The following is a 24,122-nucleotide window of genomic DNA, read 5'->3' on the forward strand; positions in this document are numbered from 1 at the left end:
ATAGGACTTGACCTGCAGACTTCATTCTGCCTCTGATGGCTATGCTGTCTTGGACAAATCACTTTATCACCGAAATCTCTGAAAATGGTGGCAATAATGTTGGCCTCTGCTACCTCTCGAGGATATTGTGAGTATCAAAGTCAAAAGGATACAAAAGGGGGGCCTGGGTGGTGCAGTCGTTAAACGTCTGCCTTTGGCACAGGGCGTGATCCCGGCGTTCTGGGATCCAATCGAGCCCCACATCAGGCTCCTCCACTGGGAGCCTGCTTCTTCCTCTCCTACTCCCCCTGCTTGTGTTCCCTCTCTTGCTGGCTGTTTCTCTCTCTGTCAAATAAATAAATAAAATCTTAAAAAAAAAAGGATACAAAAGGGCTCTATAAACTCTGAAGTCCAATGGACGTGAAGGAGTTTATGCCCTCTTCATCATCATCATCATCATCACCACCACCATCACCATTATCACCACCATCTCCAATCGAGCCCCACATCAGGCTCCTCCACTGGGAGCCTGCTTCTTCCTCTCCTACTCCCCCTGCTTGTGTTCCCTCTCTTGCTGGCTGTTTCTCTCTCTGTCAAATAAATAAATAAAATCTTAAAAAAAAAAGGATACAAAAGGGCTCTATAAACTCTGAAGTCCAATGGACGTGAAGGAGTTTATGCCCTCTTCATCATCATCATCATCATCACCACCACCATCACCATTATCACCACCATCATCACCACCATCATCATCACCACCACCACCGTCATCACCACCACCATCATCATCACCACCACCATCACCATTATCACCACCATCATCACCACCATCATCATCACCACTACTATCATTACCACCGACACTACCATCGTCACTACCACCACCATCATTATCACTATCCCATCACCACCATCATCATCACTATGATTACCATCACCACCAATCAGCTCAATGCCATCTTGGTTTCCAGAGGCTTCCAGAAATCATGAGCCTAAAACTTTGTTTTTAAGATAATCTCCCTCTCTTCACTCATAATGGCTTCCAAACCTTGGATTGCATTAACCTCCACGGACTTTTTAATTTATACATTCATTTATTCAACAAGTATTTTTTGAGCACCTACTGTACTCCAGGCTCTGTTCTAGATGTTAGGGAAATGTCAGTGAACAAAATAGACAAAGATTCCCTATCTCATGGGACTTACACTCTACCGCAGGAGGGGGAGAGAAACAATGAATAATAGGCATGATATATAAGTAAATTACATAGTATGTTAGAAGGTGGTGAAGCCATGGAAAAACAAAAACACAGAGTAAGGTCAGGAGCCCAAGGAGAGAGAGCTGACAGAGGCATCTCCCTGTGCCTTCTCCACAGCCTGAACTGTTCCCCACCATCATGGAAAACTTCCTAGCCTAAGATTTCTTTTTTCACTGTGATGTTCATTGAGAAGGTCATTATTCAGCAAATATAAATCACTATGACAAAAAAAAAAAAAGATCCGATTAAAGAGAGATTTAAAAATAAGGTACAGTGAATTAGTAAATTATTCACAATAAAGCTGGGATCGCATCAATATGAAGAGTAAAATGAAATTGTTATAGAGCTGGGGAAATGCCTAATGGGCTCTTCCAGTGAGACCTAGAGCTGTGCCTCGAGCTTTCTTGCCACACTGACCAGATGCCCACATGAGAGGGTCATTGCTTCATTTCTCCAGGGCCCCAAGGACCTTCCCTTGGCTTAGGACCATCCCAGGCCCTCAGGGCCACCTCCAGTTAAAATAGAAAGTAGCTCCAATGTGCTCCTGCAGCCAATATTTCCCTCACCTCATGTGTCTCTCCTCTAGTTTCATTGTCCTCCCTTCATCCCTGCTATCCCTTATCTCTAGTCCATCTCCTATTTCCACCCATACTTACATTCCACTAACATTTATTGAGCACCCACTGTGTACCAGTCCCCATTTTAGCCATAGGGAATACAGAGTTGAGTGACATGGGGCCCCTACTGAAGGAGCTCACATCCTAAGACAGACAAGTAAATAGACCCTCACAAATGGCCAAGATTAGTGTTTTGACAGGGGCTGTGCAAAATGCCAGGTGAGCACTATAAGTGGAAAAACTATGTTCCAGGGAAATTTGGTAACAGATGCAGTCCCTGATCTGGTCCTCTCTGGAGGTGAGTGCACCCTCTAAACAGCCCTATGTTTGCATCCATCATCATCCTTTCCACTCTGCATTGTAATTGTGCATTTTCTCATCTAGCCTCCCCACCAGACAGTGAGCAGTCTAGGCAGGACCTGTGCTTCCTTAATAGTCCTTGTATCCCCAGCCCATAGCACAGAGAGATGACTCAGAATGTTATAAGTTCCTGTGCTCAATGACATTTGTGCTAGGCCTTGAAAGATGAGTCAGAGTTCAACAGGTGGGGGAGGGAAGAATACACTCATACTGAGCTATTTGGACTTGCTGTGCTTTCATCCCCACTCCCAGCTATTGGGATGAGAGCCACAAATCAGCCAAAGGAATAAACCACTAATGGCAGAGTTTCAGGCATTGGGGGAGGCAGAGAAGTGGGGTAGGTGAATTTTCCAATGACAGCCCCCTCACTGAAGTTCCTCTGATATATTTTCAGTGTGTGTGAAAGATTACTAGAGAGGTCGTCTAATTGTGTCCCGATAATGAGAAATGCTACCAGTCCTCCATCTCACTCCAGATGCGTCACCCAGGGCCAGCCCTAGATACAGAAATGTCTATAAATTATTTGGGGCAACTTCTATAAGTGAGGCAATGAAGTAAAGCACAGAAAGAGTGAGCTTAGTGATCACAAAGACCTGGATCCAAGCCCAACACTACCACTTCCCAGGTATGAGTCCCTGGGAAAGTCACTTACTCTTTTTAAGCCTCAGTTTCCCACATCTATAAAATAGAGAAAATAATTGCACTACCACTCCATGGGCTTTTATAAAGCTTGAACAAGACAGCATACATATATGTGCCTCGGACATAGTAGATGTTCAAGAAATGTGAAATGTCGATCCTTGTTTCTACTGTATCAGATTGAGTTTTAGAGTCATAACTGTTAAAATTGTTCATTTTCTGTTCAGCAGAAAGCAGAGGTGCATCTGCTCCTGGGTGCTGCAGTGAGAGCTTTGACTCAGTATCCTGAGTTCTTCCAGCCCTGTGAGTTGGTGACTTGCTGTACAGCCTTAGCCAAGGCACTTCCCCACTCTGGGACTATGTCTTTATTTGCAAAATGAGAGAGTTGACTAGATGGCACTCACATTCCTTCCCATCTTGAGTTCTAAGTTTCTCTGGTTGTGAAGGGATCCACGTAGGTAGGGAAAACCTAATGTTCTCCTCCAGTTGATGACAAAGTAAGAAACAAAAGCCTGAAAGCAACTCAAAAGTCCTACTGATTGCATTCATGACCTCTCTGCCCTTTGTTATGAATACTTACTATGAGCCAGCCCTCACAGGCTTATTAGCTTATTTAATCATCACCACCTAATGTTCCCATTTTCTAACATTTGAAACTGCAGTTTGAGGAGGTTAATCTTGACATTGGTCAAGATTCCACAGCTACTAAGTGTCAAATCCTGCTTTTTCCTCCAAATTACCAGACCCCTGATGGGAAATACCCAAATGTCATTACTCTCAGCCACATCAACATTCATCTAGCCTGTCCAGCTCCAGACCCTGCTTCCCCTAGTCTCCTCTTCATAAGTTAAAATCAGAGAACCCCCAAAATATGCACAAAAGGGAAGCTAACAGACCTGTTAGAGTGGAGGCCTAGCTAGGCATCTGTGCAATATATTTTTATTGAATGAATAAATGAGTGAATGGGAGATGGATGGATGGATGGATGGATGGATGGATGGATGGATGGATGGACGGACAAGTGGACAGGTAGATGGATAGATGGATGAGTGGACAGGTGGATGGATGGACAGACGGACAGATGGATGGATGGATGGAAGTACTATGACAGTAGAAATTTAGTCTTTTCTCTCTTTGTATATGCACTTCAAAACAAAAACAAAAACAAAAACCCATGGCCCATCTATATAGGTATGAAGGAAAAACTTAAGGCATTAAGTCTTAAGAGACATTATGTCTCTAGGCAGAACTGGTTGTAAGGTGAGGCAAGGGATACAAAATATAAGGAGACACTCCTCCCCATAAATTTTTCCTCTCTATGTACCTCCCTTGCCTCACTCTTGTCCTGATCCCATCTCCAAGATCATTTCCTTTCAACTCTGCTGTACTCCCTCACCTCTCCCCCTCTTTTCCTGGTTTGCAACATTCTGACCTTCACCTCTATCTCTCTAGTGTTTGTCAACCCTGGCTAAACAATAGAATCACCTGAGAGGCTCTTTTAAAAAAATACCCATTTTTGAGCCCAGCCCAACAAACCGAATCAGAAACTCCAGCGGTAGGGACCAGACATCCAGGCATCAGTATTTGTTGAAGGACCCCAACTCCAACTTGCAGCCAGAGCTGAGTGTCACCGTTTTACCCTCCTGATGGGTGACCCAATTTCGGGCTAGTTTTTCCATCATTGTTCTCACCTGTGCTACTCTCTGTAGCAGATGCTACAGAGCAGGCTTCCCTCTCCTCCTATATAGCTCTTCCAGGGATGATTAGTGAGACATCTCTTTCCATTTTTACTCATAGCCCTTCACTCTGGGATGAAGACAAGTCCACAGAGACCAGAATCAAGAATAATAATATAAAACATAATAGTTAGCATTTATTAAAGGTTTATGGTCTGCCAGAGGCTTGCTAAATTCTGGTATTTTACTTATCATCACATTAACCCAATGAAATAGGTCCCATATTTAAGCCCCTTTTTGGAAATGAGAAAAGGCAGGCATAGAGAGGTAAAGGAACTTAGCCAAGATTACACAGCTAAGAAATGAGAAAGTTGGAATTTGAATGCAAGATTGAGGCCCCCAGACCCTTCACTGCTATGCTTGGTCTCTGTCGCCAAGGTATTGTCTCAGTCAGGCCTGGTCACCTGGAGTCTTAGATACCATGGCTATATTCCTCTTTTGGTAGAAAGAGTGGCAAGGTGAATCAACTCCATAAACATTCCAGGTGGGCCTGGTTCCTTCTGAATCCTAGACTGGCACAGCTTAGGTCACCAACTGAAACCCCTTGTCAGCACATACATTCCCTCATTTTATTCTCTCTGCAATCCTAGGACATAGGTATTATTATCTCCCATTTTGCTTAGCTTAACTTGCCCAAGGCCACACAACTAGTCAGTAGTTGAAATTCTGAGCCATATCTCTCAGATACTAAAGTTCAAGCTTTTCCCTCTACACCAAATGAGAAAAGTTGATATGGGTCAACGGTCAGAGAAGGCTCATGGAGAAGGTGAGAATTAAGCTGAATGTGCAGACACGGCAGGGTTCAGATATGTGGAGGGAAGAAGGGAGGGCTCTCCAAGAAGGAGGAACAACATGAGCAATGGAGTGGAAGTGGGACTCAATGGAGCATTAAAGACATGGTGAATAGCATGCTTTGGCTTGCACAGGTAATTTATATAATGCTGCAGTGAGATTGGAGCATGCATTGAGGCATATTGGGAAGGTTATTGAAAGCTAGGTGAAGGAGCTTGGGCTTTATTATGTAGGCATCAGGGAGTCACTGAGTAGGCAAGCAATGTGTACAAAGCAGTGTTAATAGAGTAGAAATCATCAGGATGAACTGGGCAGGGGAGAAAGGAGCAAAGCAGGAGGTGAGTTTGGGGTGATCACAATGGGCCACATGAGAGATCAGGAGACACAAACTTGGGATGATGGCTGGGAAAATGGAAAATGAAGAAGAGATATGAGAAATCTAACAAAGAGAATTCTGCAGGGCTTGTCTACTGATTGATTAGCTGTGGGGATTAAAGGAATGAGATACATTGAAGATGATTCATTAACCATCAAGTGTCTGCTGCCAGAACAGGAGCTACAAAGGTAAGCATTCACAGTCCCTGCTCCTATAAAGTGTATTGTGCAGAAGGGGATACCCATGGGCAAACAAGTCATTATAGCCCAGGTGATAGTTGCTGTTGTAGAGGTATCCTCAGATATAACTTTAGGTTGGGATGTCTTGGCTCCTGTGTCAAAGACGTAGCCAATGAGGACAACTGCAAGTTCACTGTGACCCAGCCATCTGACACCAAGGAAGAGGTGATGGCCTCAGCAGTGGGGTGACATGGAGGAGATGCATTGATCATATTGATAATTATAGGAAGGGTCTTCCAGGAAGAGAGAACAGCACGTACAAAGGCATTGAGATGTCCCATGGTGTGACATATTTAAAACTCCAAGATTTTGATGCTGAATAAATTGGAGAAGAGCAGAGCAGAAATAGGAAAGTCCAGGGGGAACAGTTTTAAGGAAAAGTTCATGAGTGTAGTGGTTAAAAGGTCAGATTTGGGAATCAAAAGGACATAAATCTGCTTCTAGTCATGGAATATCAGATTAGTCACTCTGCCTCTCTGAGCCTAGTTTTCTCATCTCTAAGATGTGAACTGTACAGCACAGTGTTCTTGAGAGAATTAATAAGAAATATAAATAAAGCACTTAGCATAGGAACTGGCACATATATTAGTTCACTAAATGATAGTTGGGATTGTTGTTATTAACATCGTTGAGTTTAAATGTCAATCATATGTCAATGAGAATGCCCATCAGGCAGTTAGATATGGGGAAGCTGGTCATCTCAAGGTCAAAGCAAGGGGATGTGATCCTCCAATCCCCAAGAACAGATAAGTTCACCAAGGGGCCTGGATGGTGGGAAAAGGGCAAGGCTAAGAACTGAGTCTCTGGGATACTGTAAATGTTTTGTTTGGTGCAAGGGAAGGACTAAGAGCTGACTACTGAGGTGAGAATTCAGGTAGGTCAGGATCAAATACTTGGCCAAGAACTTTCTAGATAATGTTTGGGAGAATAATGTCTATGCAATGACTAGTCCTGACAAAGCTACAGGAGATCAGAAGCAGAGTAGGTGGAAGAAAGTAGATGGAGGAAGCCAATTTGAGAACAGCAGGTGACCTGAGTTCTAAGACCCACTCTGCAAATAACTCCATCTTTTTGGGAAGGTCACACACCCCTTCTGTGCCTTTTTCCTCATCTATAGAATAAGGATCATAGACCAGATGACTTCTAAATTCCTTTCCAGATCTCAGATTCTAAGCAGCAGATCAGGATGTGGGTCACTATAGGGGGAGGTTGAGAAGATGTGCTAGAAATGTCTCTTCCTTCTCTTCCTGGCCACTGCTACATTTTTGGAGGAAGGAACATGTGGTAGGCAGCCTCTAAGTCAGTCCCCAATGATCTCTGCCTCCTGTATTCATGCCCTTATGTAAAAATCCTCTTCTCTTGAGTGTGGTGGATTGATCCCCTAGTACCTTGCTTCTAATGAATAAAATATGGCAAAAGTGATGAATGTAACTTCTGAGATTATAGAGACTCAAAGAGTTTGTGAGTTACAAATAGACTATAGCTTTCACTTTGCATGTTCTCACATGCTTTCTTACTCACTCTGAGGAAAGCCAGATGCCACGTGCCCTGTACAGATGTCTTTGTGATAAAGAACTGAGGGAAGCGCTCAGTCAACAGTGAGTGAGGAATTTAACAATCAGGAGAAACTGAATTCTCCCAACAACCATAGGAGTGCCCCTCAAGTGAGTGTTCAGATGAGACCACAGCCCTGGCGGACACCTTGCAGCTTTGCTAGAGACCTTGAGGCAGAGACACCCAACTGGGCTCTTCTTGGATTCCTGGATTCCATAGAAACTGTGAGATAGTAAATATTTGAGTTTTTAAGCCACTAATTTTAGGGGTGATTTGTATTCAACAATACATAATTACAAACTATGTGAATACCAACAGAACAACTGAGTTATGTTTTTAAAGAAAAGGAGGAGTTAACAAGAGGAAGAAAAGAGAAGTGTGGGGGGAGCATTTGGGTAGAAGGAATGGCATGAATGAATCTCAGGCTTGGGTCTTGGTGTGCCATGATTCTCAAGCCCCCACATGAAGTGCAACACAGAGATGGTCCTCTATATTCATTTGATGATGTTTATTGTGGTTAACTCATCATTGTTACCTCCCCCACAATCCTTCAAAAATGTTATTGTGTTCAACTCTCATTTCCCCAAACTCATCATATTATTCCTGTTTATAGATAGTTTGCCAAGTCTTGTAGGATTTTTCAAGAATGTATGTCAGGCTTACTGATTTGCATGCATGAAGACATATGAGAATCTTTTTGCCAGGGGCTATTGTGATATGTTCTTTCTAAACCTCTTCCTTGATTTTGTTCTGCAGACATATTTAACTAATGGGCTAGGTGTCTTAGTCCTGGGAGAGCTATCATTAATTTCCTATGAAGCTTCATTTATAAGAGCTAGCCACATAGTCTTTTCATGTTGTCTTTGCTCTGCTGACATATTTGCTGAAACCCTGCCCAGCAATTTTTCACATATGATGGGATTTCCATTTGAGCCTAGAATCCACTAACAGAATTAGGAGGACCTCCCTCTAGTATAGATTAGTACATCTCACCATATCCATTGTCGTCTGTGTCTGATGTTTACATGCAGAATCCTCAGGCTCCTTTGCAGTTAAGTTGGGACTCAGGTGACTAGTTCTGGCCAGTGATCTATAAACAGAAGAGATTTGTTGTCCCATTTGTTTGAGGGCAGTTAAGCGTGGGAGTGGATTCTTCGTGACCTCTCTTCCCCTGCCATGGTGTCACGGAGGCCATGAATTGAGATGGAGTTATTGTAAGATGGAAGCAGCCTAGATTGCTGAGTGACCACATGGAGAACAACTGTCCTACCCTGGACTTTGGGCAAGAAATAAATATTTGCCATGTTAAGTCACTGAAATTTGAGGGTTTATCTATTACCACAACATAGTCTTGCTAGGAGGAAAGGGTCTGTCTATTGCCAAAACAATAAGGAAGAGGTTGGACAATGATAAAAATGATTAAGTTTCGTGAAAGGAGCTGTGATACTCTCCAGTTAGTGCTTTACTGCTTAGCATAGTGCCTGTTACCTTCTAGTCACTGAGAGGTCTTCATGGAAATGTGAAGGTGAAGGCCCTAAGGAAGTAGCCCAATGTGTTGGAGGAATTAAAATAAGGGTTGTGGCAGGAGATTGGAAAGCTACACACACACACACACACACACACACACACACACACTGGTACTAAATGAGACCAGAGACCTGCTCTTGTGAGGGACCCATAGACCATGTTAAGGATGCCGATGGGATTGTTTAAAGGGCATAGCAGAGGGGTAGCATAATCAGAGAGCACTCCTGCTCCTGGTTGGAACATGGTATGGTGATGGGTGTAAGTTGGACTCAGGTGAGGTTGGCTGTATCTTTGATGAAGGTGGTGGCAGAGTTGATGGGGAGAGGTGGATGGATCTAAGCCCTACTGAATAGGTAAAATAAGTAAAACTGAGTGATTGATTAGATCACTGCTAAGACGGAGAGATGCCAAGACATCCTGGATTCCCAACTGAGTATGCAGTGGTGCTAATGGGGCCATTTACCAGAATACATAATACATACAAAGTGCAAGTGGTAAGTGGTAAGAGTGGAGGCGGGGGGTGGGGGGTGTCGGGGAAGGTAGTGAATTCAGCCTCAGACATTCGAAGTAGAAATGGATAAGAAAAGTGGGTTATAGGTAGATCTCTAGAGGTCGGGGCAGAGATAGAAGTTTCTGTTATCAGCTTAGAGATGTCTGTCGAAGATGCGTGCATATGGGAAAAAGCATCTTGGGGAAAATGCAGGGGAAAAATAATCCACTTCAGTGGAGCAAACACCTTCCTTGTGCCAGATCCAGCTAGATACTGAGAATACAAAGATGAGTAAGACAAAGTGCCTTGGATCTGTTAGATAATTAAGTATAGTGCGATAGGTACAAGAACAGACACCCACTAAGGGAGAGAAGGTGGTGTGATCATCTCAGCCAGTTAGAGGCAGGTGAGGTCCATGAGGCTTGGTCTGTTGCCACTGTAGGAGCCCCTTGCTCACCACGCAGTGTCTTATCTCTATGAAGACTTTGTCATTCCTACTTAAAGTCACCAACCAGCCAATGAGATGGGGATTTTTCTGCCCTTTCCGCCCAGTCTTTGCAGACACGAACTCTACTTTTTTCATCCTGTGGATCTTTCTCTGCAATAGAAATCCCCTTCCCAGCTTCCCTGGTAACGCTCCTCACCAAAACTTTGCAGAGTTGCAAAACTCTTGACTCCAGAAGGCCTCTTCAGAAAAGTGAAACTGATGAACTCTCTGCATTACACAGCTGTCTCCATTAGTAATGAAATCCTTTTATTACAAGGGATTCGTTTAAAACATGTTATTAAACAGATCAAAATGAGCAATAGCAGTGAAAGTCGTTAAAATGCAAGGCATATGAGAGAACAGCTTTCCCTCTGAAATAAGAGAAATCTGGAAGTTACGATTGGAACGATTTTGTGTGGGAGGAAAATGAGAGGGACGTGCCGCGCGGAATGATGGGATGCAGGACAACAGCTACCGCTTAGAATGGTGGAGCTCACCTAGGACGAAGCAGGGATGCTGAAAAGAGCAGCCCCCCTCCCCCCCGTGTAACCCATAGGCAAGGGCACAGGGATTGGGAGGGATGGATGCAGAGGCCAGGAAAAACTCAGAAGAAGACAGGTCTTCCATTTTGTATTCATAGGACAGTAACAGTGGCTAATATATGTTGGGTGCTTCCCATGGGTTACCATTTTGCTAAGTTCTGTACCTAGGACATCTTATTTAATCCTTACAACAAAGTATGAAGTAGCTGATGTTATCACCCCCATTTTATGGGCAAGGAAACTGAGCCTCAAGAGGTTCATACCTTACCCAACTCATAACTGGTAAAGGCTAAGAGCGGGATTTGGGATTAAATCAAGTCTGTCTGACTTCAGAGCCTGCGCTCCTAACCATTATGCTACAAGGGAAGAGCTTAATGTAACAGAGCTCTGGCCCTGACCTCCAGGGGTTTATCATGGCATTGGGAATATAAGTGAAATTTATGGATTTAACAATGGAAACAATCCAGTTATCAAAGGAGTACAGGTCCCAGGGAGGGCGCTCCAGCTCAAGAGTCTAGGGATTCAGATGTGGTTGGGTATGCCTCACGACTGAGTCAGTGTGCACGTGAAAACAAGGAGCCTTACAGAAAGAAGCTTACCCTGAGCACAGAGAGAAGTGAGGGACACGACCTTCTTTCAAGGTCGATAATCTGCCTTTGTCAGGACAGATACAGCATGGTGCGCATCTCTATTAATGGTCACTTGTCCATTGTCCTCTCCTACCTCCCCAGAATGAGATAGCCTAAGGAAACTCAGATTATTCAAGTCACATGAAAACAAATGTAATTTGGAATTTTAGCTTCTCAAGTGTGGATGGCACCCGGAAGTCGACACACCCTTCCAACACTGTAATCCCTTCCTTAACATTCCTCACAAACACTGCAAGTAAAGGAGAGCCCCAGCATCACAGGGCACCTCATTCCCCTGGTGAGCAGCCCTGACTTATTAGAACATTCTTTCTTATGTAGAGCAGAAATATGTCTGGCTGACACTTTTACCAATTAACATTAATTCTGTCCATTAGCCTTATAAAATGACTTTTCAATGTGACAAAATTGGGTATTTGCTAAGGGTTGTCATGTTCCTTCTTCAGCCCTGATTCTACAGGGTAACATTCTCCCAGTTTCTTGGACTTCCGTGCCCTGAGTATCAGGTCACTTTTCTCAGGACATGGACCACTCTGTCATTGCCTCACTTGAAGTGTGGGGACCAGAAGTGAGCATCATACCCAGATGCTATCAGATCAAAAACTAGCCCAGCGGGACCATCACCCCCTTCCTTCTGGAGCTTCTACGTTTAATAATGCACACTCAGCTTCCATTCCTTTTTTTTTTTTTAAGATTTATTTATTTATTTATTTATTTATTTATTTATTTATTCGACAGAGATAGAGACAGCCAGCGAGAGAGGGAACACAAGCAGGGGGAGTGGGAGAGGAAGAAGCAGGCTCCCAGCAGAGGAGCCTGATGTGGGGCTCGATCCCATAACGCCGGGATCACGCCCTGAGCCGAAGGCAGACACTTAACCGCTGTGCCACCCAGGCGCCCCTCAGCTTCCATTCCTAATGGCCACACCACCCCTCCGTCTGTGTCTAACTCACTCCTAAGTAAACAAGACTTTGCCCCACATGCTTCTGCTAAGTCATGCCACCCTCCTCCAATCCTTGTGCAGTTGGTTTCTGGACCCAATATTAGTCTCTGCTAAATGAGCTGACCCTTTGTTCCAGCTTATTGTGATCGTTTTGGATCCTGTTTCTGTCATCTGACATAATCACCATCCCTACCACTGTCTTGTCATCTGCAAATTTGATGAACAAAATCTCATTGTAGTTTTCTGAGTCATTGACAGAAACATGGGATTTGTTAGGCCAAGAATGTGGCCTAAGGTGGGACCCTGAGGCTGGCTAAAACTGACTGTCTCCAGATGTCTAGACATTGAGACATGGAAAAATTGATCCACTGTGTCAAACTCACAAAAGGGCAGAGTATGAGTCAAAAGGTCAGTGTACTATTGATATTGGGATGTGTTTCTGCCATGAAGCCTGCAATTGCCAGTCATTCAATGACAATTTCCTGTGTGTCCATTTCTTGACATCAGCAACCTGGGAAGTATATGCTACTCTTAGGAGGTAGGGGCTGAACACACATTCTTATATGCACATCCTGGGCACAAACACAATTCCACCATGGCCAAACCTACAAGATGTCTAATGAAAGAAAAAGACACACAATCATGTAATTGTAATCTGTGTGATAAATGCTCTCCTAGAGGAGTGGACAAACTGCTATGGGACCCTGCTATGGAGATATGAACTCTACAGAAGGGACTTTAAAAACAGAAAAGATGACATTTGAGCTAGGTTGAAGGAGACATGGGAGTTTGCTTGGTGGAGAAAGGGGAAAGAAGTTGTAGGCAGAGGGGACTCCAGGCACAAAAATATAGACCAGCAAGACCCTGCAAGTCTGGGAAACAGCAGTAAATCTAGTGGTATGGCCCAAGTAGAAAATAAAGCTAAAAAATCATTTGTCCTCATTGGCTTCAACACTTACTGAGCTCCCCTTGTGTAATGAGTATTGTGTTTAACTCTAGGGGATGAAAAGGACAGAGTCCCTGCTTCAGGAGCTTACTAATTGGGTAGACCTACACAAGTTGCTTATCCCCTCTGAACCTCAGTATCCTCCTCGGTAAGACAAAGATCATCAAACGCATGTTACTGGGGCCTGAATGAAAATGTTTGTAGAGTATCCAGCCCAGTGCTCGACGCACAGTAGGTCTGCAGGGCAAACACATAGTGGGAGCCCTCCTGTTTTCTTTGTATGAGTTCCTGGTACAAGCTGAGATTCCATGGCCCCATCATTTAAGTTGGTAGTCTCTGAAATCCTGCTTCTGATGTAACCTCCTGTCACCAGGAAGCCCATTTAGGGGTCTGGAGACATCTTTCCTAGCATTCTGACAGAGAGGTTTCCAACCCAAGCCACCATCCAGTGTCTTTGGGAAAGATCTAACTTGGTATAAAATTTCCACATCATTGATTCTTTATTCACCTGGAAAGAAAGTTCCCGTTTTCAATTCATGTCTCTTTGCGTCTTGTTTTGGGTGTGAACTGGTGTGGCCCAGATACCTGCCCCAGGTTGAGATAGATTCCCAAAGGTGCTGGGACTGCAACAGACCCAACCCCTGAGGACATTTTTCCCCGTTGAGTGATGGGAGCAAGTCTAACAGAGGACAGAGCCAAGTGTCTGACAGAGCAGGCAGCCCAGCAGTGAGAGACGAGCACAGGCAGTCAGTACCAGGGAGGTCCAACGAAGGGTTCACGCAGGGCCCCGCAGCAAAGGACTAAGAGTCACTGAGTACCTACCACGTGGCAATTAAAATGCATGACAAACATTTCTCTTTTTATCTATTTATTTATTTGAGAGAGGGAGAGCCAGAGCGGGGTGAAGGGCAGAGGGACAAGCAGACTCCCTGTTGAGCAGGGAACACGATGCGGGGCTCGATCCCGGGACTCCAGGATCATGACCCGAGACAAAGGCAGACACTTAACTGACTGAGTCAGAAACAGTACCAAACAGTTTATTACAACACCCCAGTGCATCCTTACGCTGACTCTAGAGACCGGGTACAAAGAAATACAAGACCCAGAGAATTTACAGAACTTGCTAAAGGCCATTCAGCTAGTATGTAGAGAAGTCAGGAGTTGAGCCCAGGCCTGATTTACCATAACCTGTGCTTTCCCATCCTTCACGGTCGTAGAAATATCTGCCAGATTTTGAGCACCTACTATGTGCCAGACCCCAATGATCTCATTGTTTCCTCAAAATGAACTTCCCAGGTGGTGTTATCGTCACTAACCTCACCTTAGCACTGAGGAGCAAAAGAGGGACGGAGAGTTTCCGGCACATACCAGTAGTGGCCGAGTTGAGTTGGAACTGTCTGATTCTGGAGCCAGGCCTTTCCCCATCTGCCTGGTTAAGAGGATGCAGGAGCAGAGAGTCTGATGCAGGAGATTTATGGCTGTGCTGGAGCTGCAGAAGGTGAAAGCAGCCATGGTCGGCCCTCCTGCAGCCTTGGACAGCATAGCCACAGGCTTGGAGGCTGTCCCCTTGATCCCTCATCCAGGGCACAAACATCCTCCCGAAGAGCCCCTGTATTGCAGGAGTCCTGGACATGGTCACACTAAAGAAGGGATAGGGGTCCAGCTGAGATTCAGAGGTAGCAGCCGCTGATGCAGGGTCCCACCCACCATGTCATAGCCCAGGGAGAGTGTGACCTGGCCTGCCCCAAGCAAGTCAGCTTCCCTCAGCTTCAAAAAAAAAAAAAAAAGAAAAAGAAAAAGAAAAAGAAAAGAGTGTCTGACATGGCATTTCCAATTTAAAAAAAAAAAAAACGGCAAGCTTTGATTTCAGAACTAATAAATCCTCTCTGAACAACCCTGGTGCCTGCTAGAGATGGGATAACAATTCTTCACTTTGGTCTTAATGGACACAGAAAATACAGTCACCCACTAAGTATTTGTACAAGCCCCCTGCTGGGAAAAGCCTCAGGTCTCCCTCTCCAAGGCCCCAAACCCTGCCATCTAGGACTGTGAGCAGTGCTTCCAGCTCTTCTTTAAAATACAGACCTGCCTCCACTGACCTATCTTCACTGTTTTGCCTCACTGGAGCAGTTCTGGGTGAGTGTGCAGTGTGGGTGCTGGGCAGCAAGAGCGTACACGAAAGCCAGGGTTTGGGGCATGTTAACCACCCAGATGGCACACCATCAATTTGCAAGGGAGGGCTGGACCTTGCAGAGGCCACAGAGATGCCCAGGGCTGGCAATATGCAGAATGGTAGCAATTATAAAGCATTCATGAAGAACCCCTTTACCCCTTCTTCAATGTAGACCCATAGTCAGGCCTCCTGCAGTGCAAGGACTAGAACTGGGGAGGAGGGGGAAGAGTTTGTCCTCTGGATGAGGGATCAAGAGGACAGCCTTGCAGTCTGTGACTCTGCTGTCCAAAGCTGCAGAAGGACCAGAAAACTGATGACTACCTTCCAGTGTAGGATGCCTGCCACTCTAGGAATTTAAAACTGAGAGCTTGGCACAAACCCTGGAGGCAAGAATATGAGTTCTGGATACAGAAGCATCTGGACACAGATCAGTGTCTGTAATGGCCAGCTGTGTGATGGTGGGCATGCCACTTGACCTTCCTGAGCCTGTTATTTTTCTCCTGTGTAAGATGAAGGTATCTTCTACCTTGGAGATGGAATTTACATAGTAGGCACTGCTATGTATCTAATCAGTGTTTACAGCCTTACTACCATCATCATGTGTGTGATGACAATCAGCATGACCAATTCTTAACAAAGTCCTGCTATGGACCCACTGTGTGCAAGACAGTCAATGCCTACCATGAACCGAGCACCAAAGCCAAGTATTGATGACGACGGGAGAAACGTACGTGGAGTTGGTTGAACTTGGTCTGTTGTCTTTAAGTCTCATCTTCAGCTTATGAGTCACGTGGTCCCTTTCTGTAGTCACTTTCTCCGTGCCAATGCCCTCTATTAGCCGCAGCAAAGGTCATAGCGGCCGTAACTGATCTGTGTGCCACCGTTGATCATCTAAAAGCTGCTTGATGTAGATCACCTTGATGGTCCTCACAGTATTCCTGGGAAGAAAATCAAGCAAGTCTGATTGCCTACATCTCATAGGATGCCTTAAAGGAACAGCACAAGGTGCAAGAGAGAGGCAAAGGTGCAAGGGTGTGAGGTTTGGAATATGTAACAGGAGCCTCCAGACTGTGTGTGAGCGTCCAAGGGAATTCTCACTCCCTGATCATGCTTCAGGTGCTAGCGTCCCGTGGAATCTGGGTATTTGGCAGATCAGTTGTGGATAAGGTGCTAGAACCAAATGGCTTCCTGAATGCTGACAAAGGAAGAGAAATATTTATTGTGTGTGCCCCAGGCACCGTATTCAGTGCTCTGCTTGCTGGACTTGCCTAGCCATCACAACCACTGACATGGTATCAATGATCATCATCCCCATTTTACAGATGAGAAAACTGAGACTTGAGAAGGGTACATAACTTGATCAGTCTGTGATGCAGCAAGTGAGTGACAGAGCCAGGGTTTGGTGGCAGGTCTGCTCACTCTGAAGTGTGGCAGGTCAGAGGCTCCGTCCTGCTGCCTTCTCAAACAACCACTGCCACTACCCAGGACAACCTGGTTATGGGTCCTTTGCTCTGGGTCCAGTCACTGACTCCGTGTTTTGCATACATTATTTCCTCTAATGCTCCTAGTAACCATCAAATGCTAATATCTGTGGAGATTTTTTATGGTTACAAAGTACCCTTTCCCAGTTATTGGTTATCAGTTAATCATCACATCTACCCTAGAAAGAGTAGGAAAATGAGACCCAGAGAGGTTAGGTAACTGCCCAAAGTCCTATACAAGGACTTGTGCCTCCAAATCCCACGTCTGTTCTGCTATGTCAGACTCCTCCCTCCTCTCTTCTTCCTTTCTGGATCCAAAGAAGGTCAGTGCCATTTCTCAGGTGGACAAAATTAAGGCTCAAGAAATGGAGTTGTTGCCCAGACCCAGAGAAGTAGAAACATCCACTGATATGAAGAATTCCCAGGAGCCAGCGTTTTTCTGAGACTAATTGTCTTCCTGCCAGTTCATTTCCAGTCATTGGTCATTTAAAATCATCCCCTACCAACAGCCTGTCCATAATTCAGTTTGCGCTGCATTTTGTCAATTCACCTGCCCTGCCTCTTGAGGGGGCTCTATCCACATGCTTGGGGAACCAGACAGCCGATGAAGGGAGGAGGGTAAGTAAGGTGGAGGCATGTCCCAGTCACTTCCCCGGACCAGTAGACAAACCCGTCATTCATGGCAGGACCGTGAGGCAGCCTCTGGGGTTCAGAGGCCAGGTGCTCTCTGTCTAGGAATTCACTAAGTAACATAGGAAGGGGGTTTCCCTTAATGTTCCTCCCTACGCCTTTCAGCCAAAGCTAGTGACCACAGCATTTAGCCAACAGGGAGGACAAAGGGAAGAAACATGCACAGCACATCTTTATGTCATGCTCATGATATGACTGCAACAATCTCTAATGAAGACATTATGATTGAAATATTAGAAAGGGAGGAGGAAACTGAGGCAGTGGGATAAGTGACCTGCCCAAAGATCCCATGGCTGTAAGTAGGCTTGCATCCTAGATCTCTTGGCTCCAAAGCCTCTGTGCTGTGCTGGGTAGGTAAGAGTGCTGTCCAGTGCCACCTTGTGCCTACTGGGCAGGGGAAGGGGGCATCAGCGCCCCCTGTGGAGTAGAGGTAATAGGAATCCTGCTATACAGGGCTCTACCCATGTGGCTGCTGAACTGGTATTACTCAGGCATTCTATGGAACCCTAATGTGACTCATCTTATATTGTGAGAAAATAACATGGGTTCTTTCATACTCTTGCAATGAGGCCCAGAGAGGGCCAATGACTTGCCCAGAGAGACAGCATGTACAGTGGCTGAGTCCTATGCACTCCAAGCTTGGAAACAGGTCCTGGGAGGTGAGGGTCAGAGGAGTCAGAGGTGGAAGGAACATATACAGGGAGAAAGGATTTTTTTTTTTTTAACTAAACCTAGAAGAATAGTGTGATGCTGTCAGATTGCAGATTGTATATAGAAGGACTAGGGGATCTGGAAGAGAAAAGAAAGGGGACAAATACAGAAGATGAGAATCAGATAGACTGGAGAAATTCCAAGTATTCCTGTCTGTCTGGAGAGTGAGGTAGATAGAAGGGACAGTGTAAGGTGAATGTGGTTGGGTCAAAGCCAACTGTGAAATTGGACATAAGAAGTTGGCAATGAGAAGTTAGTGAAACTTAGTATATAAGAGAAATTCACAACAGGTCATTACAACCATTTTTGAAAGCCTTTAGTCTGTCAAAGTATTCTCCAGCTAGATTGATCCAAATAAGGAAGAACTTTCCACCCTTTGGAATATAGCAGATCCAGATTGGAATGCCAGCTTCTCTTTTTAAAGGTTGTAGGACCCTGAATAAATTACTTGGGCTCTCTAATCCTTCATTTCTTCATCAATAAAACGAGATCCTCAAACCTCTTCTCCGAGGTGATTATGAGGATAGAAAATAATTTAGGTAAAACGGGTAGGAGAGTGCCAGGGTCGTGATCAGTGCCCAATAATTGCTGCCTAAGATTACAATGATGATGAATTAGTCAGACAAGCCAGCTAAAAGTTCTGTTCATAGAGGCGATGTACTGTAATGGTCCAGACCATGGACCCTGGAGCTGTGTAAACTTTAGCAATAACTTAATTTCTCCTCTTTTTTCAATCTCTTGCTTTTAAAGTGAGGGCAGTAATAGGACTTGCTTCCAAGAGTTATTGTGAATATTATATGAGTTAATATGTATAGAAAACCTACAACAGTGCTCAGCACAGAAGAAGTTCTCAATAAATGTAAACTATCCCCATATGCTTCTTGAAAAGCAGCTTGAAATGGACAGTTTTGGACTGACTTAACACAATTTGATGAGAAAAAAATGGGCTTCAAAGGAGCACTCCCTCATTAACTAGTCCCTCACCTAGCTGTGTTTTTCTTTATTTTATAGTTTACTATACTTTATTTTCTTTATACTGCTTGTATCACACAGCATTGTATTTTATACTCATTTATTAATTAAGTTTCTGAAACCCCCACTAAAATGGAAGTCTGTGAGGGCAGAGACTTTATCAGTTTGCCTCACTCCTTTATTCATAGTGTTTCCAGTTGTGACCGCACATACAAGGCAGGAAATGTTTTGTTTAGAATTTGGTTATGATGTATTTAGGTGTGATTTCCATTATGTTTATTTTGCTTGGAACTAGCTGAGCTTATTGACTCTGCAAATGTGTATCTTTACCAAATTTAGCAAAATTTGATTATCATTTCTTCAAATACTTTTTTTCTGTCCTATTTTCTTTTTTTTTTTTAAAGATTTTATTTATTAATTCGACAGAGATAGAGACAGCCAGCGAGAGAGGGAACACAAGCAGGGGGAGTGGGAGAGGAAGAAGCAGGCTCATAGCGGAGGAGCCCGATGTGGGACTCGATCCCGTAACGCCGGGATCACGCCCTGAGCTGAAGGCAGACGCTTAACCGCTGTGCCACCCAGGCGCCCCTCTGTCCTATTTTCTATTCTCTCTTCCTGGGACTCCGATTACACCCATGTTAGAAACTTTGACATTGTCCCACAAGTCACTGAAACTGTTTTTCTTTTTTCTAATTTTTTCCTCTCCTTTCTTTAGATTAGATAATTTCTATTAATTTCTTGATTTCATGATTCTTTTATAATTTCTAATCTGTTATTAAAATCATTCAGTAAAAGACTTATTATTTATGTTGCATTTTTCAGTTCTAGAATCTCCATTTGGTTCTCCTTTGTGTCTCTACTGAGCTGTGTTTTTCTTTTATCTTTTTTATTCATTAGAAGTGCATTTTCCTCCATGTCCTTGAGCAAAGTTATGATAGCTGCTTTAAAATCCATGTATGCTAATTTCAACATCTGGGTCATTTCAAGCTCAGTTTCCATTCATTGTCTTTTTTCTAGGTTCACATTTTTTTGTTTCTTCAAATCTCTAGTAATTTTGAACTGTATCATAGACATTGTGGTCGATATATTACGGAGATTCTGAATTCCGTTATGTTCGGTTAAATAATATTACTTTTTTCTTTCAGACAGCAGTTAACTTGGATGAACTCAAACTTCAAACTTTGTCTCCCCTCTGATGGGTAGCTGCTGAAATCTTAATTCAGTTATTTCTTCCCTTAGCTGAGCTGCTTGGAGTCTGCTCTGCATATGTTCAGGGGTCGCTCAGCCAAAGATTTGGAGAAAATAAATACACCAAATTTAGGGCTCCCCCACTATGGCTCTCTCCTTCCTAGTATTTCCCTTCTTCCATTTCTAGCTGCTGTGTTCATCCTGAATGCTGTCTTCTGATTTTTCAAGCGAGTAAGACTAAGGATTTTCTATATGTGTTTTAGTTACTTCATGTAGCACAGCAAACTGGGTCCTGCCATTAAGCAAAAAAATCATAAAAATGTGAAACTCAGCTAGTTTCATTCCTTTCCCCCAAATTCAGGCCCTCCTCAAGTTCTCCCTGTCTTCAGTTACTCTCCAGTGCCTTCAAGTTTATTTTTTAGTATTTCGTCCAGAGTCAATAGATGTTATCTCTGGGAAGGCTGGTCCAAAAGAGCCACTCCTCCACTATCAGATGCCAAATCTCCATAAATGCTTTCAGTAAAAAAAAAAATTTACATGCACTGACACTGCATAGAATCAGACTTTGAGAACTCAAGCACCACATTTCATGAAAACAGCTCTTTGACCTCTATATTTTTAAACACTACAGCCAAGATTTAGGTCTCAACATTGACCATCAAAAGCATTTGACATAGTTGATTGCTTACATAAAATGCTTCTGAAACATCTTTGCTTGGCTTTCGAAACACTATTCTCTCTGACTCTGCTTTTACTCACCGGTTACTCCTTCTCATTCTTATATGTTGATTTTCCTCATCTTTCCAGCCTTTAAGCACTGGAATCTCCTAAGGTACATACATCTTTTCTTAATCCTTAGAGTATGCCATCCAGTCTCATGGTTTTACATACCATGCATATACTAACAGTTCCCAAATTTTTATATTCAGTCCAGACATCACCAGATCTCCAGAGTCATAAATCTAACTGTGTATTCAATATCTCCATTTGGATATCTAATGGATGAGCTAAACTCAGTATGTCCATAACCAAGTTCTTATGCCCAACCCCAAAACTACTTATCCTTCATTCTTCTCCATCTCAGTAAATTGCAACTTAATGCTTTCAGTTACTCAGAAAAAAACTGTGGACCCATCTCTCATTGCTCTCCTTTTTCATAATTCACATCCAATCCATTAGCTCTGCCCTCAAAAATATTTCCAGAACTTGTCTGCTTCTCACTACCTCCACTGCTTCCACCAGGATTCCTGCCACCATTTATCTCCCTGTACATTACTTCAGGACCTCCTAACTGGTCTCTCTGTTTCTTTCCTTGCACCTCCTTTAGTCTACTCTTTATATAGGAACCAAAAATACAAGACATATGTGGCACTTAGCTGCTAAAATCTTTTAATGGTTCCCCATCTCATTCACGGTGAAAGTCGAACTCTTTACAAAGGCCTGAAAATGCCCACATGGTCTGCGTGTTCAACCTCACTGACCTCATCTTCTGTTACTCTCCTTCTCCCTCTCTCTGCTGCAGGAACACAGGCCAACTTGCTTCTCCTTGAACATACTGGCACAATCCTGTCTCTGGGCCTTTTCGTGAGCTGCTTCCTCTGCTGGAAGATTCTTCCAGCAGAAAGCCACATGGCTCACTCTCTTGGTTCCCTCAGGTCCCTATTCAAATGTTCCCTTATCCATGGGGCCTTACCTGACCAACCTTGTTAAAAGAGCAAATGTCCCCACCACAGCACTCAGCCCCCTTAACCTGTCTTATTTTTCAATATGGCATTTATCATCCTCTAACATACAATCTATGTATATCTTTCTTTTTCATTGTGTGTCTTTCCTCAGTAGAACATAAACTCCGCAGGGACTATTTTGTTCACTGTTTTGTATCTACAGTCTCAATAGTGTCTAGAACATGATAGGCACTTAATAACACCTGTTGAATAGATGATTGAATGAATAAATAATTAATTATAGTTTTGGCTCAGAATTGCCTAAGGAGGGGCGCCTGGGTGGCACAGCGGTTAAGCGTCTGCCTTCAGCTCAGGGCGTGATCCTGGCGTTATGGGATCGAGCCCCACATCAGGCTCTTCTGCTATGAGCCTGCTTCTTCCTCTCCCACTCCCCCTGCTTGTGTCCCCTCTCTCGCTGGCTGTCTCTATCTCTGTCGGATAAATAAATAAAATCTTAAAAAAAAAAAAAAAGAATTGCCTAAGGAGTATTTTAAAAATACAGATTTCTTAGAATACAAATTCTTAAGCCCGTAGAGATATAATTGAGGGCAGAATCTACTAGCGCCCCAACCTATCAGGGCTTCAGTTTCTTCATTTCTAAAACAGAGATATGACTACCCTCTAGACCTCCCTCACTCACCTCCACCTGGGAGAACACAGAGATCTCCTTCCATGTCCCCAACATCTGCTCTCATGCCCCACTCAAAAAAACACACACGACTGCTTTAGCTTTCTCTTTCCAATTTCCGATTCATTTCAGAGGCTGTGGAACCAATCATTCCAGAGCCCTAAAGCACAATCTCTGAGGGTTAGAGTCCCTCCAGACCTCATTCCCATGAAAAGGAAACACACACAGCTTTGAAATTTGCTTTCCTCTACCGTTCACCCTCTCCCCATCAGAAAGAATCCTAAAGTGTATTTATATTTTACAAGTGCTTTTCACACACATCTTGTCATTTGATTCCCTCCTTTCACCCTGATGAGCACAAGATGATCCCATTTTACAGGTGAAGAAACCAAAGTGCAGGGAAAGTAAGTAACACAACTAGGTCACAGGAAGAAGTAAGTGGCAAAGTCCAGATATGGAAGCCAAGTCTTGGGGGAGAGGAAGGGAAGATTTCAATAAGATTGCCACTGGGCTTCAAAAAGGCCAACTAGCTTTTTGTTATATTGTTTAGGTTCACATTGCTGTGCAATGTATGGCGTGGTACCTTCTTATGAGCCTCTTGTATTTGACAATGCTTGCTTCCTCTTACATGTGGACAGGTACACACACACACACACAGACACACACACACACAGAGCCAGGAACTTGCCCCAGTGGTAGGCTCCTAAATAACAGTTGGGAAGCTCTCCCAAGTCCTGCTTTTCTACTGCATCTTGCTGTGTTCAAGAGAGGATCCCAGTAGGGATTCTTCAAATCAACTAGTTCCTAGAGACAGATGTCCCAACACTAATCAAGGATCTGCTTTGTACTTTCTGAGTTTCACTCCAACTGAGAGGCATGGAATCCCTCATGCCCTTCCCTCCAAACTGCTTCCAGAGATGGGCCAGGGTCTTTGAGTGACATTGCCCTGCCTTGGTTTGGATTGCTAAGGAGCCAGAGCTCCCTCCCTCTAGCCTCCACCCAGCAGGAGAGCTATCCTTGATGAAAGTCTTGCACCTGCATTTCCATTTCCCCTTATGTTGATGCTCTGTGGTCAGAATCCACACATCCCAGGCTAATTTGTTGGAAAGCAGAGCATGGCATGCATGCCTAACTGCTTATTTTGCCAGTGCTGCTAGGCTGCCCGTTTAGGGATTTTGTTCTTTGGGCCGAAAAGACAATTATGGAGCATTTTGGATGGGGAACGTGCTGAAATTCTGCTCACTCCAGTCTAGGAAGGTTGTCCAAGCCTGCATTGTAGGCTGACTTTTTTGCCCCCTCAGCTACAGGGACTGAGCCTCACTCAGCCATCCCAGGGTGGATATCCCGAGGGATGCTGTCTCACCTCACTAATGCCATCAGCAGGGCCTGGAAATAGTCCTCTTCTCATCAACATCATTGGGGG

The 24,122-nt window shown here is 44.1% G+C and overlaps 1 protein-coding gene across 1 annotated transcript in view; it reads left to right on the forward strand.

Moving 5' to 3' along the window:
• Positions 1 to 24,122, forward strand: part of ASIC2 (acid sensing ion channel subunit 2) — a 1,007,421-nt gene that overhangs the window by 624,825 nt on the left and 358,474 nt on the right. The window lies entirely within an intron of this gene.

The sequence above is a fragment of the Ursus maritimus genome, unplaced genomic scaffold (assembly GCF_017311325.1).
Source record: "Ursus maritimus isolate PB19 unplaced genomic scaffold, ASM1731132v1 scaffold_24, whole genome shotgun sequence".
NCBI classification, from domain to species: domain Eukaryota; kingdom Metazoa; phylum Chordata; class Mammalia; order Carnivora; family Ursidae; genus Ursus; species Ursus maritimus.